The sequence below is a fragment of the Oncorhynchus kisutch genome, linkage group LG8 (genome assembly GCF_002021735.2).
Source record: "Oncorhynchus kisutch isolate 150728-3 linkage group LG8, Okis_V2, whole genome shotgun sequence".
Taxonomy (NCBI): domain Eukaryota; kingdom Metazoa; phylum Chordata; class Actinopteri; order Salmoniformes; family Salmonidae; genus Oncorhynchus; species Oncorhynchus kisutch.
In genome coordinates this window covers 16,893,167-16,907,276 of record NC_034181.2, presented here as the reverse complement: position 1 = coordinate 16,907,276, position 14,110 = coordinate 16,893,167, and the positions used below count along the sequence as shown (strand labels likewise).

Below are 14,110 nucleotides of genomic sequence, written 5' to 3'. Positions count from 1 at the left end.
TGCCGAGTGGTCTAAGGCGCCAGACTCAAGGTGAGAGTCCTTCCTAGTTACTGGGGTATTCTGGTCTCCGATTGGAGGCGAGGGTTCAAATCCCTCTTCTGACACAACTTTTGCCTTAAGAAAGAGTAGCTCTTTGTCAAATCCGAAAAGTTCTCCAAATGGTGAAAGGAAAACACATGAACAGTGATTAATCGTTTGATAGATGCCATAGTTTGAGAACAGACAACACATGAAACGCGAATAATCGTTCGATACATGTCATCATATGCCTAGTTTAGAATTCAAAAAGTTACTCAAAATCCATAAAAAAATGTTTTTTACTATATCTTTCATTAGCTTTTAACATTTTTTATTTATTTTTCTTTGTATCTTAAGATCGGCATGTTTCCATCAGACATATCAGACGTTATGTTACAGAATCATGAAAACATATGAATTTTTAGGATTTATAATTGTCAGGATGGCCGAGTGGTCTAAGGCGCCAGACTCAAGGTGAGAGTCCTTCCTAGTTACTGGGGTATTCTGGTCTCCGATTGGAGGCGAGGGTTCAAATCCCTCTTCTGACACAACTTTTGCCTTAAGAAAGAGTAGCTCTTTGTCAAATCCGAAAAGTTCTCCAAATGGTGAAAGGAAAACACATGAACAGTGATTAATCGTTTGATAGATGCCATAGTTTGAGAACAGACAACACATGAAACGCGAATAATCGTTCGATACATGTCATCATATGCCTAGTTTAGAATTCAAAAAGTTACTCAAAATCCATAAAAAAATGTTTTTTACTATATCTTTCATTAGCTTTTAACATTTTTTATTTATTTTTCTTTGTATCTTAAGATCGGCATGTTTCCATCAGACATATCAGACGTTATGTTACAGAATCATGAAAACATATGAATTTTTGGGATTTATAATTGTCAGGATGGCCGAGTGGTCTAAGGCGCCAGACTCAAGGTGAGAGTCCTTCCTAGTTACTGGGGTATTCTGGTCTCCGATTGGAGGCGAGGGTTCAAATCCCTCTTCTGACACAACTTTTGCCTTAAAAAGTAGCTCTTTGTCAATACCGAAAAATTCTCCAAATGGTGAAAGGAAAACACATGAACAGTGATTAATCGTCTGACAGATGCCATAGTTTGAGAACAGACAACACATGAAATGCGAATAATCGTTCTATACATGTCATCATATGCCTAGTTTAGAATTGATAAAGTTACTCAAATTCCATAAAAAAATGTTTTTTACTATATCTCTCATTAGCTTTTAACATTTTTTGTTTATTTTTCTTTGTATCTTAAGATCGGCATGTTTCCATCAGACATATCAGACGTTATGTTACAGAATTGTGAAAACCTATGAATTTTAAAGATTTATAATTGTCAGGATTGCCGAGTGGTCTAAGGCGCCAGACTCAAGGTGAGAGTCCTTCCTAGTTACTGGGGTATTCTGGTCTCCGATTGGAGGCGAGGGTTCAAATCCCTCTTCTGACACAACTTTTGCCTTAAGAAAGAGTAGCTCTTTGTCAAATCCGAAAAGTTCTCCAAATGGTGAAAGGAAAACACATGAACAGTGATTAATCGTTTGATAGATGCCATAGTTTGAGAACAGACAACACATGAAACGCGAATAATCGTTCGATACATGTCATCATATGCCTAGTTTAGAATTCAAAAAGTTACTCAAAATCCATAAAAAAATGTTTTTTACTATATCTTTCATTAGCTTTTAACATTTTTTATTTATTTTTCTTTGTATCTTAAGATCGGCATGTTTCCATCAGACATATCAGACGTTATGTTACAGAATCATGAAAACATATGAATTTTTGGGATTTATAATTGTCAGGATGGCCGAGTGGTCTAAGGCGCCAGACTCAAGGTGAGAGTCCTTCCTAGTTACTGGGGTGTTCTGGTCTCCGATTGGAGGCGAGGGTTCAAGTCCCTCTTCTGACACAACTTTTGCCTTAAAAAAGAGTAGCTCTTTGTCAAATCCGAAAAGTTCTCCAAATGGTGAAAGGAAAACACATGAACAGTGATTAATCGTCTGACAGATGCCATAGTTTGAGAACAGACAACACATGAAACGCGAATAATCGTTCGATACATGTCATCATATGCCTAGTTTAGAATTCAAAAAGTTACTCAAAATCCATAAAAAAATGTTTTTTACTATATCTTTCATTAGCTTTTAACATTTTTTATTTATTTTTCTTTGTATCTTAAGATCGGCATGTTTCCATCAGACATATCAGACGTTATGTTACAGAATCATGAAAACATATGAATTTTTGGGATTTATAATTGTCAGGATGGCCGAGTGGTCTAAGGCGCCAGACTCAAGGTGAGAGTCCTTCCTAGTTACTGGGGTGTTCTGGTCTCCGATTGGAGGCGAGGGTTCAAGTCCCTCTTCTGACACAACTTTTGCCTTAAAAAAGAGTAGCTCTTTGTCAAACCGAAAAGTTCTCCAAATGGTGAAAGGAAAACACATGAACAGTGATTAATCGTCTGACAGATGCCATAGTTTGAGAACAGACAACACATGAAACGCGAATAATCGTTCTATACATGTCATCATATGCCTAGTTTAGAATTAAAAAAGTTACTCAAATTCCATAAAGAAATATTTGTTACTATATCTTTCATTAGCTTTTAACATTTTTGTTTATTTTTCTTTGTATCTTAAGATCGGCATGTTTCCATCAGACATATCAGACGTTATGTTACAGAATCATGAAAACATATGAATTTTTGGGATTTATAATTGTCAGGATTGCCGAGTGGTCTAAGGCGCCAGACTCAAGGTGAGAGTCCTTCCTAGTTACTGGGGTATTCTGGTCTCCGATTGGAGGCGAGGGTTCAAATCCCTCTTCTGACACAACTTTGCCTTAAGAAAGAGTAGCTCTTTGTCAAATCCGAAAAGTTCTCCAAATGGTGAAAGGAAAACACATGAACAGTGATTAATCGTTTGATAGATGCCATAGTTTGAGAACAGACAACACATGAAATGCGAATAATCGTTCTATACATGTCATCATATGCCTAGTTTAGAATTCAAAAAGTTACTCAAAATCCATAAAAAAATGTTTTTTACTATATCTTTCATTAGCTTTTAACATTTTTTATTTATTTTTCTTTGTATCTTAAGATCGGCATGTTTCCATCAGACATATCAGACGTTATGTTACAGAATCGTGAAAACATATGAATTTTAAGGATTTATAATTGTCAGGATGGCCGAGTGGTCTAAGGCGCCAGACTCAAGGTGAGAGTCCTTCCTAGTTACTGGGGTATTCTGGTCTCCGATTGGAGGCGAGGGTTCAAATCCCTCTTCTGACACAACTTTTGCCTTAAGAAAGAGTAGCTCTTTGTCAATACCGAAAAGTTCTCCAAATGGTGAAAGGAAAACACATGAACAGTGATTAATCGTTTGATAGATGCCATAGTTTGAGAACAGACAACACATGAAACGCGAATAATCGTTCGATACATGTCATCATATGCCTAGTTTAGAATTCAAAAAGTTACTCAAATCCATAAAAAAATGTTTTTTACTATATCTTCATTAGCTTTTAACATTTTTTGTTTATTTTTCTTTGTATCTTAAGATCGGCATGTTTCCATCAGACATATCAGACGTTATGTTACAGAATCATGAAAACCTATGAATTTTATGGATTTATAATTGTCAGGATGGCCGAGTGGTCTAAGGCGCCAGACTCAAGGTGAGAGTCCTTCCTAGTTACTGGGGTATTCTGGTCTCCGATTGGAGGCGAGGGTTCAAATCCCTCTTCTGACACAACTTTTGCCTTAAAAAGAGTAGCTCTTTGTCAAATCCGAAAATTCTCCAAATGGTGAAAGGAAAACACATGAACAGTGATTAATCGTTTGATAGATGCCATAGTTTGAGAACAGACAACACATGAAATGCGAATAATCGTTCTATACATGTCATCATATGCCTAGTTTAGAATTCAAAAAGTTACTCAAATTCCATAAAAAAATGTTTTTTACTATATCTCTCATTAGCTTTTAACATTTTTTGTTTATTTTTCTTTGTATCTTAAGATCGGCATGTTTCCATCAGACATATCAGACGTTATGTTACAGAATTGTGAAAACCTATGAATTTTAAGATTTATAATTGTCAGGATTGCCGAGTGGTCTAAGGCGCCAGACTCAAGGTGAGAGTCCTTCCTAGTTACCTGGGGTATTCTGGTCTCCGATTGGAGGCGAGGGTTCAAATCCCTCTTCTGACACAACTTTTGCCTTAAGAAAGAGTAGCTCTTTGTCAAATCCGAAAAGTTCTCCAAATGGTGAAAGGAAAACACATGAACAGTGATTAATCGTCTGACAGATGCCATAGTTTGAGAACAGACAACACATGAAACGCGAATAATCGTTCGATACATGTCATCATATGCCTAGTTTAGAATTCAAAAAGTTACTCAAAATCCATAAAAAAATGTTTTTTACTATATCTTTCATTAGCTTTTAACATTTTTTATTTATTTTTCTTTGTATCTTAAGATCGGCATGTTTCCATCAGACATATCAGACGTTATGTTACAGAATCATGAAAACATATGAATTTTTAGGATTTATAATTGTCAGGATGGCCGAGTGGTCTAAGGCGCCAGACTCAAGGTGAGAGTCCTTCCTAGTTACTGGGGTATTCTGGTCTCCGATTGGAGGCGAGGGTTCAAATCCCTCTTCTGACACAACTTTTGCCTTAAAAAGAGTAGCTCTTTGTCAATACCGAAAAAGTTCTCCAAATGGTGAAAGGAAAACACATGAACAGTGATTAATCGTTCTGATAGATGCCATAGTTTGAGAACAGACAACACATGAAACGCGAATAATCGTTCGATACATGTCATCATATGCCTAGTTTAGAATTCAAAAAGTTACTCAAAATTCCATAAAAAAATTTTTTTACTATATCTTTCATTAGCTTTTAACATTTTTTGTTTATTTTTCTTTGTATCTTAAGATCGGCATGTTTCCATCAGACATATCAGACGTTATGTTACAGAATCATGAAAACATATGAATTTTTGGGATTTATAATTGTCAGGATGGCCGAGTGGTCTAAGGCGCCAGACTCAAGGTGAGAGTCCTTCCTAGTTACTGGGGTATTCTGGTCTCCGATTGGAGGCGAGGGTTCAATCCCTCTTCTGACACAACTTTTGCCTTAAGAAAGAGTAGCTCTTTGTCAAATCCGAAAAGTTCTCCAAAGTGGTGAAAGGAAACACATGAACAGTGATTAATCGTTCTGAAGATGCCATAGTTTGAGAACAGACAACACATGAAACGCGAATAATCGTTCGATACATGTCATCATATGCCTAGTTTAGAATTCAAAAAGTTACTCAAAATCCATAAAAAAATGTTTTTTACTATATCTTTCATTAGCTTTTAACATTTTTTGTTTATTTTTCTTTGTATCTTAAGATCGGCATGTTTCCATCAGACATATCAGACGTTATGTTACAGAATCATGAAAACATATGAATTTTTGGGATTTATAATTGTCAGGATGGCCGAGTGGTCTAAGGCGCCAGACTCAAGGTGAGAGTCCTTCCTAGTTACCTGGGGTATTCTGGTCTCCGATTGGAGGCGAGGGTTCAAATCCCTCTTCTGACACAACTTTTGCCATAGTTTGAGAACAGACAACACATGAAACGCGAATAATCGTTCTATACATGTCATCATATGCCTAGTTTAGAATTCAAAAAGTTACTCAAAATCCATAAAAAAATATTTTTTACTATATCTCTTCATTAGCTTTTAACATTTTTTGTTTATTTTTCTTTGTATCTTAAGATCGGCATGTTTCCATCAGACATATCAGACGTTATGTTACAGAATCATGTGAAAACCTATGAATTTTAGGATTTATAATTGTCAGGATGGCCGAGTGGTCTAAGGCGCCAGACTCAAGGTGAGAGTCCTTCCTAGTTACTGGGGTATTCTGGTCTCCGATTGGAGGCGAGGGTTCAAATCCCTCTTCTGACACAACTTTTGCCTTAAGAAAGAGTAGCTCTTTGTCAAATCCGAAAAGTTCTCCAAATGGTGAAAGGAAAACACATGAACAGTGATTAATCGTTTGATAGATGCCATAGTTTGAGAACAGACAACACATGAAATGCGAATAATCGTTCGATACATGTCATCATATGCCTAGTTTAGAATTCAAAAAGTTACTCAAAATCCATAAAAAATGTTTTTTACTATATCTTTCATTAGCTTTTAACATTTTTTGTTTATTTTTCTTTGTATCTTAAGATCGGCATGTTTCCATCAGACATATCAGACGTTATGTTACAGAATCATGAAAACATATGAATTTTTAGGGATTTATAATTGTCAGGATGGCCGAGTGGTCTAAGGCGCCAGACTCAAGGTGAGAGTCCTTCCTAGTTACTGGGGTATTCTGGTCTCCGATTGGAGGCGAGGGTTCAAATCCCTCTTCTGACACAACTTTTGCCTTAAGAAAGAGTAGCTCTTTGTCAAATCCGAAAAGTTCTCCAAATGGTGAAAGGAAAACACATGAACAGTGATTAATCGTTCTGATAGATGCCATAGTTTGAGAACAGACAACACATGAAACGCGAATAATCGTTCGATACATGTCATCATATGCCTAGTTTAGAATTCAAAAAGTTACTCAAAATCCATAAAAAAATGTTTTTTACTATATCTTTCATTAGCTTTTAACATTTTTTGTTTATTTTTCTTTGTATCTTAAGATCGGCATGTTTCCATCAGACATATCAGACGTTATGTTACAGAATTATGAAAACCTATGAATTTTTAAGGATTTATAATTGTCAGGATGGCCGAGTGGTCTAAGGCGCCAGACTCAAGGTGAGAGTCCTTCCTAGTTACTGGGGTATTCTGGTCTCCGATTGGAGGCGAGGGTTCAAATCCCTCTTCTGACACAACTTTTGCCTTAAGAAAGAGTAGCTCTTTGTCAAATCCGAAAAGTTCTCCAAATGGTGAAAGGAAAACACATGAACAGTGATTAATCGTTTGATAGATGCCATAGTTTGAGAACAGACAACACATGAAACGCGAATAATCGTTCTATACATGTCATCATATGCCTAGTTTAGAATTCATAAAGTTACTCAAAATCCATAAAAAAATGTTTTTTACTATATCTTTCATTAGCTTTTAACATTTTTTGTTTATTTTTCTTTGTATCTTAAGATCGGCATGTTTCCATCAGACATATCAGACGTTATGTTACAGAATTGTGAAAACCTATGAATTTTAAGGATTTATAATTGTCAGGATTGCCGAGTGGTCTAAGGCGCCAGACTCAAGGTGAGAGTCCTTCCTAGTTACTGGGGTATTCTGGTCTCCGATTGGAGGCGAGGGTTCAAATCCCTCTTCTGACACAACTTTTGCCTTAAGAAAGAGTAGCTCTTTGTCAAATCCGAAAAGTTCTCCAAATGGTGAAAGGAAAACACATGAACAGTGATTAATCGTTTGATAGATGCCATAGTTTGAGAACAGACAACACATGAAACGCGAATAATCGTTCGATACATGTCATCATATGCCTAGTTTAGAATTCAAAAAGTTACTCAAAATCCATAAAAAAATCTTTTTTACTATATCTTTCATTAGCTTTTAACATTTTTGTTTATTTTTCTTTGTATCTTAAGATCGGCATGTTTCCATCAGACATATCAGACGTTATGTTACAGAATCATGAAAACATATGAATTTTTGGGATTTATAATTGTCAGGATGGCCGAGTGGTCTAAGGCGCCAGACTCAAGGTGAGAGTCCTTCCTAGTTACTGGGGTATTCTGGTCTCCGATTGGAGGCGAGGGTTCAAATCCCTCTTCTGACACAACTTTTGCCTTAAAAAGAGTAGCTCTTTGTCAATACCGAAAAGTTCTCCAAATGGTGAAAGGAAAACACATGAACAGTGATTAATCGTCTGACAGATGCCATAGTTTGAGAACAGACAACACATGAAACGCGAATAATCGTTCTATACATGTCATCATATGCCTAGTTTAGAATTCAAAAGTTACTCAAATTCCATAAAAAATGTTTTTTACTATATCTTTCATTAGCTTTTAACATTTTTGTTTATTTTTCTTTGTATCTTAAGATCGGCATGTTTCCATCAGACATATCAGACGTTATGTTACAGAATTGTGAAAACCTATGAATTTTAAAGATTTATAATTGTCAGGATTGCCGAGTGGTCTAAGGCGCCAGACTCAAGGTGAGAGTCCTTCCTAGTTACTGGGGTATTCTGGTCTCCGATTGGAGGCGAGGGTTCAAATCCCTCTTCTGACACAACTTTTGCCTTAAGAAAGAGTAGCTCTTTGTCAAATCCGAAAAGTTCTCCAAATGGTGAAAGGAAAACACATGAACAGTGATTAATCGTTTGATAGATGCCATAGTTTGAGAACAGACAACACATGAAATGCGAATGAATCGTTCTATACATGTCATCATATGCCTAGTTTAGAATTCAAAAAGTTACTCAAATCCATAAAAAAATCTTTTTTACTATATCTTTCATTAGCTTTTAACATTTTTTGTTTATTTTTCTTTGTATCTTAAGATCGGCATGTTTCCATCAGACATATCAGACGTTATGTTACAGAATCATGAAAACCTATGAATTTTAAGGATTTATAATTGTCAGGATTGCCGAGTGGTCTAAGGCGCCAGACTCAAGGTGAGAGTCCTTCCTAGTTACTGGGGTATTCTGGTCTCCGATTGGAGGCGAGGGTTTCAAATCCCTCTTCTGACACAACTTTTGCCTTAAGAAAGAGTAGCTCTTTGTCAAATCCGAAAAGTTCTCCAAATGGTGAAAGGAAAACACATGAACAGTGATTAATCGTTTGATAGATGCCATAGTTTGAGAACAGACAACACATGAAACGCGAATAATCGTTCGATACATGTCATCATATGCCTAGTTTAGAATTCAAAAAGTTACTCAAAATCCATAAAAAAATCTTTTTTACTATATCTTTCATTAGCTTTTAACATTTTTTGTTTATTTTTCTTTGTATCTTAAGATCGGCATGTTTCCATCAGACATATCAGACGTTATGTTACAGAATCATGAAAACATATGAATTTTTGGGATTTATAATTGTCAGGATGGCCGAGTGGTCTAAGGCGCCAGACTCAAGGTGAGAGTCCTTCCTAGTTACTGGGGTATTCTGGTCTCCGATTGGAGGCGAGGGTTCAAATCCCTCTTCTGACACAACTTTTGCCTTAAGAAAGAGTAGCTCTTTGTCAAATCCGAAAAGTTCTCCAAATGGTGAAAGGAAAACACATGAACAGTGATTAATCGTTTGATAGATGCCATAGTTTGAGAACAGACAACACATGAAACTGCGAATGATCGTTCTATACATGTCATCATATGCCTAGTTTAGAATTCAAAAAGTTACTCAAAATCCATAAAAAAATATTTTTTACTATATCTTTCATTAGCTTTTAACATTTTTTGTTTATTTTTCTTTGTATCTTAAGATCGGCATGTTTCCATCAGACATATCAGACGTTATGTTACAGAATCATGAAAACATATGAATTTTGGGATTTATAATTGTCAGGATGGCCGAGTGGTCTAAGGCGCCAGACTCAAGGTGAGAGTCCTTCCTAGTTACTGGGGTATTCTGGTCTCCGATTGGAGGCGAGGGTTCAAATCCCTCTTCTGACACAACTTTTGCCTTAAGAAATAGTAGCTCTTTGTCAAATCCGAAAATTCTCCAAATGGTGAAAGGAAAACACATGAACAGTGATTAATCGTTTGATAGATGCCATAGTTTGAGAACAGACAACACATGAAATGCGAATGATCGTTCTATACATGTCATCATATGCCTAGTTTAGAATTCAAAAAGTTACTCAAAATCCATAAAAAAATCTTTTTTACTATATCTTTCATTAGCTTTTAACATTTTTTGTTTATTTTTCTTTGTATCTTAAGATCGGCATGTTTCCATCAGACATATCAGACGTTATGTTACAGAATTGTGAAAACCTATGAATTTTAAAGATTTATAATTGTCAGGATTGCCGAGTGGTCTAAGGCGCCAGACTCAAGGTGAGAGTCCTTCCTAGTTACTGGGGTATTCTGGTCTCCGATTGGAGGCGAGGGTTCAAATCCCTCTTCTGACACAACTTTTGCCTTAAGAAAGAGTAGCTCTTTGTCAAATCCGAAAAGTTCTCCAAATGGTGAAAGGAAAACACATGAACAGTGATTAATCGTTTGATAGATGCCATAGTTTGAGAACAGACAACACATGAAACGCGAATAATCGTTCGATACATGTCATCATATGCCTAGTTTAGAATTCAAAAAGTTACTCAAAATCCATAAAAAAATGTTTTTTACTATATCTTTCATTAGCTTTTAACATTTTTTATTTATTTTTCTTTGTATCTTAAGATCGGCATGTTTCCATCAGACATATCAGACGTTATGTTACAGAATCATGAAAACATATGAATTTTTGGGATTTATAATTGTCAGGATGGCCGAGTGGTCTAAGGCGCCAGACTCAAGGTGAGAGTCCTTCCTAGTTACTGGGGTATTCTGGTCTCCGATTGGAGGCGAGGGTTTTAATCCCTCTTCTGACACAACTTTTGCCTTAAGAAAGAGTAGCTCTTTGTCAAATCCGAAAAGTTCTCCAAGTGGTGAAAGGAAAACACATGAACAGTGATTAATCGTCTGACAGATGCCATAGTTTGAGAACAGACAACACATGAAACGCGAATAATCGTTCGATACATGTCATCATATGCCTAGTTTAGAATTCAAAAAGTTACTCAAAATCCATAAAAAAATCTTTTTTACTATATCTTTCATTAGCTTTTAACATTTTTTGTTTATTTTTCTTTGTATCTTAAGATCGGCATGTTTCCATCAGACATATCAGACGTTATGTTACAGAATCATGAAAACATATGAATTTTTGGGATTTATAATTGTCAGGATGGCCGAGTGGTCTAAGGCGCCAGACTCAAGGTGAGAGTCCTTCCTAGTTACTGGGGTATTCTGGTCTCCGATTGGAGGCGAGGGTTCAAATCCCTCTTCTGACAAAACTTTTGCCTTAAAAAGTAGCTCTTTGTCAATACCGAAAAATTCTCCAAATGGTGAAAGGAAAACACATGAACAGTGATTAATCGTCTGACAGATGCCATAGTTTGAGAACAGACAACACATGAAACGCGAATAATCGTTCTATACATGTCATCATATGCCTAGTTTAGAATTGATAAAGTTACTCAAATTCCATAAAAAAATGTTTTTTACTATATCTCTCATTAGCTTTTAACATTTTTTGTTTATTTTTCTTTGTATCTTAAGATCGGCATGTTTCCATCAGACATATCAGACGTTATGTTACAGAATTGTGAAAACCTATGAATTTTAAAGATTTATAATTGTCAGGATTGCCGAGTGGTCTAAGGCGCCAGACTCAAGGTGAGAGTCCTTCCTAGTTACTGGGGTATTCTGGTCTCCGATTGGAGGCGAGGGTTCAAATCCCTCTTCTGACACAACTTTTGCCTTAAGAAAGAGTAGCTCTTTGTCAAATCCGAAAAGTTCTCCAAATGGTGAAAGGAAAACACATGAACAGTGATTAATCGTTTGATAGATGCCATAGTTTGAGAACAGACAACACATGAAATGCGAATGATCGTTCTATACATGTCATCATATGCCTAGTTTAGAATTCAAAAAGTTACTCAAAATCCATAAAAAAATCTTTTTTACTATATCTTTCATTAGCTTTTAACATTTTTTGTTTATTTTTCTTTGTATCTTAAGATCGGCATGTTTCCATCAGACATATCAGACGTTATGTTACAGAATTGTGAAAACCTATGAATTTTAAAGATTTATAATTGTCAGGATTGCCGAGTGGTCTAAGGCGCCAGACTCAAGGTGAGAGTCCTTCCTAGTTACTGGGGTATTCTGGTCTCCGATTGGAGGCGAGGGTTCAAATCCCTCTTCTGACACAACTTTTGCCTTAAGAAAGAGTAGCTCTTTGTCAAATCCGAAAAGTTCTCCAAATGGTGAAAGGAAAACACATGAACAGTGATTAATCGTTTGATAGATGCCATAGTTTGAGAACAGACAACACATGAAACGCGAATAATCGTTCGATACATGTCATCATATGCCTAGTTTAGAATTCAAAAAGTTACTCAAAATCCATAAAAAAATGTTTTTTACTATATCTTTCATTAGCTTTTAACATTTTTTATTTATTTTTCTTTGTATCTTAAGATCGGCATGTTTCCATCAGACATATCAGACGTTATGTTACAGAATCATGAAAACATATGAATTTTTGGGATTTATAATTGTCAGGATGGCCGAGTGGTCTAAGGCGCCAGACTCAAGGTGAGAGTCCTTCCTAGTTACTGGGGTATTCTGGTCTCCGATTGGAGGCGAGGGTTCAAATCCCTCTTCTGACACAACTTTTGCCTTAAGAAAGAGTAGCTCTTTGTCAAATCCGAAAAGTTCTCCAAATGGTGAAAGGAAAACACATGAACAGTGATTAATCGTTGATAGATGCCATAGTTTGAGAACAGACAACACATGAAACGCGAATAATCGTTCTATACATGTCATCATATGCCTAGTTTAGAATTCAAAAAGTTACTCAAAATCCATAAAAAAATCTTTTTTACTATATCTTTCATTAGCTTTTAACATTTTTTGTTTATTTTTCTTTGTATCTTAAGATCGGCATGTTTCCATCAGACATATCAGACGTTATGTTACAGAATCATGAAAACATATGAATTTTTGGGATTTATAATTGTCAGGATGGCCGAGTGGTCTAAGGCGCCAGACTCAAGGTGAGAGTCCTTCCTAGTTACTGGGGTATTCTGGTCTCCGATTGGAGGCGAGGGTTTCAAATCCCTCTTCTGACACAACTTTTGCCTTAAGAAAGAGTAGCTCTTTGTCAAATCCGAAAAGTTCTCCAAATGGTGAAAGGAAAACACATGAACAGTGATTAATCGTCTGACAGATGCCATAGTTTGAGAACAGACAACACATGAAACGCGAATAATCGTTCTATACATGTCATCATATGCCTAGTTTAGAATTCAAAAAGTTACTCAAATCCATAAAAAAATGTTTTTTACTATATCTTTCATTAGCTTTTAACATTTTTTGTTTATTTTTCTTTGTATCTTAAGATCGGCATGTTTCCATCAGACATATCAGACGTTATGTTACAGAATCATGAAAACCTATGAATTTTTAGGATTTATAATTGTCAGGATTGCCGAGTGGTCTAAGGCGCCAGACTCAAGGTGAGAGTCCTTCCTAGTTACTGGGGTATTCTGGTCTCCGATTGGAGGCGAGGGTTCAAATCCCTCTTCTGACACAACTTTTGCCTTAAGAAAGAGTAGCTCTTTGTCAAATCCGAAAAGTTCTCCAAATGGTGAAAGGAAAACACATGAACAGTGATTAATCGTTTGATAGATGCCATAGTTTGAGAACAGACAACACATGAAACGCGAATAATCGTTCTATACATGTCATCATATGCCTAGTTTAGAATTCAAAAAGTTACTCAAAATCCATAAAAAAATCTTTTTTACTATATCTTTCATTAGCTTTTAACATTTTTTGTTTATTTTTCTTTGTATCTTAAGATCGGCATGTTTCCATCAGACATATCAGACGTTATGTTACAGAATCATGAAAACCTATGAATTTTAGGGATTTATAATTGTCAGGATGGCCGAGTGGTCTAAGGCGCCAGACTCAAGGTGAGAGTCCTTCCTAGTTACTGGGGTATTCTGGTCTCCGATTGGAGGCGAGGGTTCAAATCCCTCTTCTGACACAACTTTTGCCTTAAGAAAGAGTAGCTCTTTGTCAAATCCGAAAAGTTCTCCAAATGGTGAAAGGAAAACACATGAACAGTGATTAATCGTTTGATAGATGCCATAGTTTGAGAACAGACAACACATGAAACGCGAATAATCGTTCGATACATGTCATCATATGCCTAGTTTAGAATTCAAAAAGTTACTCAAATCCATAAAAAAATGTTTTTTACTATATCTTTCATTAGCTTTTAACATTTTTTGTTTAT

The 14,110-nt window shown here is 36.0% G+C and overlaps 17 non-coding genes across 17 annotated transcripts; all 17 read left to right on the top strand.

Annotated features, from left to right (window-relative positions):
* Positions 1 to 454: 454 nt before the first annotated feature.
* trnal-caa (transfer RNA leucine (anticodon CAA)) lies at positions 455 to 566 on the top strand. Its single transcript has 2 exons — positions 455 to 492; positions 521 to 566. It is a non-coding gene; the product is annotated as a tRNA-Leu (tRNA).
* A 350-nt stretch (positions 567 to 916) lies between these two features.
* Positions 917 to 1,028, top strand: trnal-caa (transfer RNA leucine (anticodon CAA)). Its single transcript has 2 exons — positions 917 to 954; positions 983 to 1,028. It is a non-coding gene; the product is annotated as a tRNA-Leu (tRNA).
* Positions 1,029 to 1,837: 809 nt separating this feature from the next.
* On the top strand, positions 1,838 to 1,949 carry trnal-caa (transfer RNA leucine (anticodon CAA)). Its single transcript has 2 exons — positions 1,838 to 1,875; positions 1,904 to 1,949. It is a non-coding gene; the product is annotated as a tRNA-Leu (tRNA).
* A 350-nt stretch (positions 1,950 to 2,299) lies between these two features.
* trnal-caa (transfer RNA leucine (anticodon CAA)) lies at positions 2,300 to 2,411 on the top strand. Its single transcript has 2 exons — positions 2,300 to 2,337; positions 2,366 to 2,411. It is a non-coding gene; the product is annotated as a tRNA-Leu (tRNA).
* Positions 2,412 to 3,220: 809 nt separating this feature from the next.
* On the top strand, positions 3,221 to 3,332 carry trnal-caa (transfer RNA leucine (anticodon CAA)). Its single transcript has 2 exons — positions 3,221 to 3,258; positions 3,287 to 3,332. It is a non-coding gene; the product is annotated as a tRNA-Leu (tRNA).
* A 348-nt stretch (positions 3,333 to 3,680) lies between these two features.
* trnal-caa (transfer RNA leucine (anticodon CAA)) lies at positions 3,681 to 3,792 on the top strand. The gene is made up of 2 exons: positions 3,681 to 3,718; positions 3,747 to 3,792. It is a non-coding gene; the product is annotated as a tRNA-Leu (tRNA).
* An 810-nt stretch (positions 3,793 to 4,602) lies between these two features.
* trnal-caa (transfer RNA leucine (anticodon CAA)) lies at positions 4,603 to 4,714 on the top strand. Its single transcript has 2 exons — positions 4,603 to 4,640; positions 4,669 to 4,714. It is a non-coding gene; the product is annotated as a tRNA-Leu (tRNA).
* Positions 4,715 to 5,526: 812 nt separating this feature from the next.
* trnal-caa (transfer RNA leucine (anticodon CAA)) lies at positions 5,527 to 5,639 on the top strand. Its single transcript has 2 exons — positions 5,527 to 5,564; positions 5,594 to 5,639. It is a non-coding gene; the product is annotated as a tRNA-Leu (tRNA).
* Positions 5,640 to 5,899: 260 nt separating this feature from the next.
* trnal-caa (transfer RNA leucine (anticodon CAA)) lies at positions 5,900 to 6,011 on the top strand. The gene is made up of 2 exons: positions 5,900 to 5,937; positions 5,966 to 6,011. It is a non-coding gene; the product is annotated as a tRNA-Leu (tRNA).
* A 350-nt stretch (positions 6,012 to 6,361) lies between these two features.
* trnal-caa (transfer RNA leucine (anticodon CAA)) lies at positions 6,362 to 6,473 on the top strand. The gene is made up of 2 exons: positions 6,362 to 6,399; positions 6,428 to 6,473. It is a non-coding gene; the product is annotated as a tRNA-Leu (tRNA).
* Positions 6,474 to 6,825: 352 nt separating this feature from the next.
* On the top strand, positions 6,826 to 6,937 carry trnal-caa (transfer RNA leucine (anticodon CAA)). Its single transcript has 2 exons — positions 6,826 to 6,863; positions 6,892 to 6,937. It is a non-coding gene; the product is annotated as a tRNA-Leu (tRNA).
* Positions 6,938 to 7,748: 811 nt separating this feature from the next.
* On the top strand, positions 7,749 to 7,860 carry trnal-caa (transfer RNA leucine (anticodon CAA)). The gene is made up of 2 exons: positions 7,749 to 7,786; positions 7,815 to 7,860. It is a non-coding gene; the product is annotated as a tRNA-Leu (tRNA).
* A 1,271-nt stretch (positions 7,861 to 9,131) lies between these two features.
* Positions 9,132 to 9,243, top strand: trnal-caa (transfer RNA leucine (anticodon CAA)). The gene is made up of 2 exons: positions 9,132 to 9,169; positions 9,198 to 9,243. It is a non-coding gene; the product is annotated as a tRNA-Leu (tRNA).
* A 350-nt stretch (positions 9,244 to 9,593) lies between these two features.
* On the top strand, positions 9,594 to 9,705 carry trnal-caa (transfer RNA leucine (anticodon CAA)). Its single transcript has 2 exons — positions 9,594 to 9,631; positions 9,660 to 9,705. It is a non-coding gene; the product is annotated as a tRNA-Leu (tRNA).
* Positions 9,706 to 10,978: 1,273 nt separating this feature from the next.
* trnal-caa (transfer RNA leucine (anticodon CAA)) lies at positions 10,979 to 11,090 on the top strand. Its single transcript has 2 exons — positions 10,979 to 11,016; positions 11,045 to 11,090. It is a non-coding gene; the product is annotated as a tRNA-Leu (tRNA).
* Positions 11,091 to 12,361: 1,271 nt separating this feature from the next.
* trnal-caa (transfer RNA leucine (anticodon CAA)) lies at positions 12,362 to 12,473 on the top strand. Its single transcript has 2 exons — positions 12,362 to 12,399; positions 12,428 to 12,473. It is a non-coding gene; the product is annotated as a tRNA-Leu (tRNA).
* A 1,273-nt stretch (positions 12,474 to 13,746) lies between these two features.
* On the top strand, positions 13,747 to 13,858 carry trnal-caa (transfer RNA leucine (anticodon CAA)). Its single transcript has 2 exons — positions 13,747 to 13,784; positions 13,813 to 13,858. It is a non-coding gene; the product is annotated as a tRNA-Leu (tRNA).
* The last annotated feature ends 252 nt before the right edge of the window (positions 13,859 to 14,110 follow it).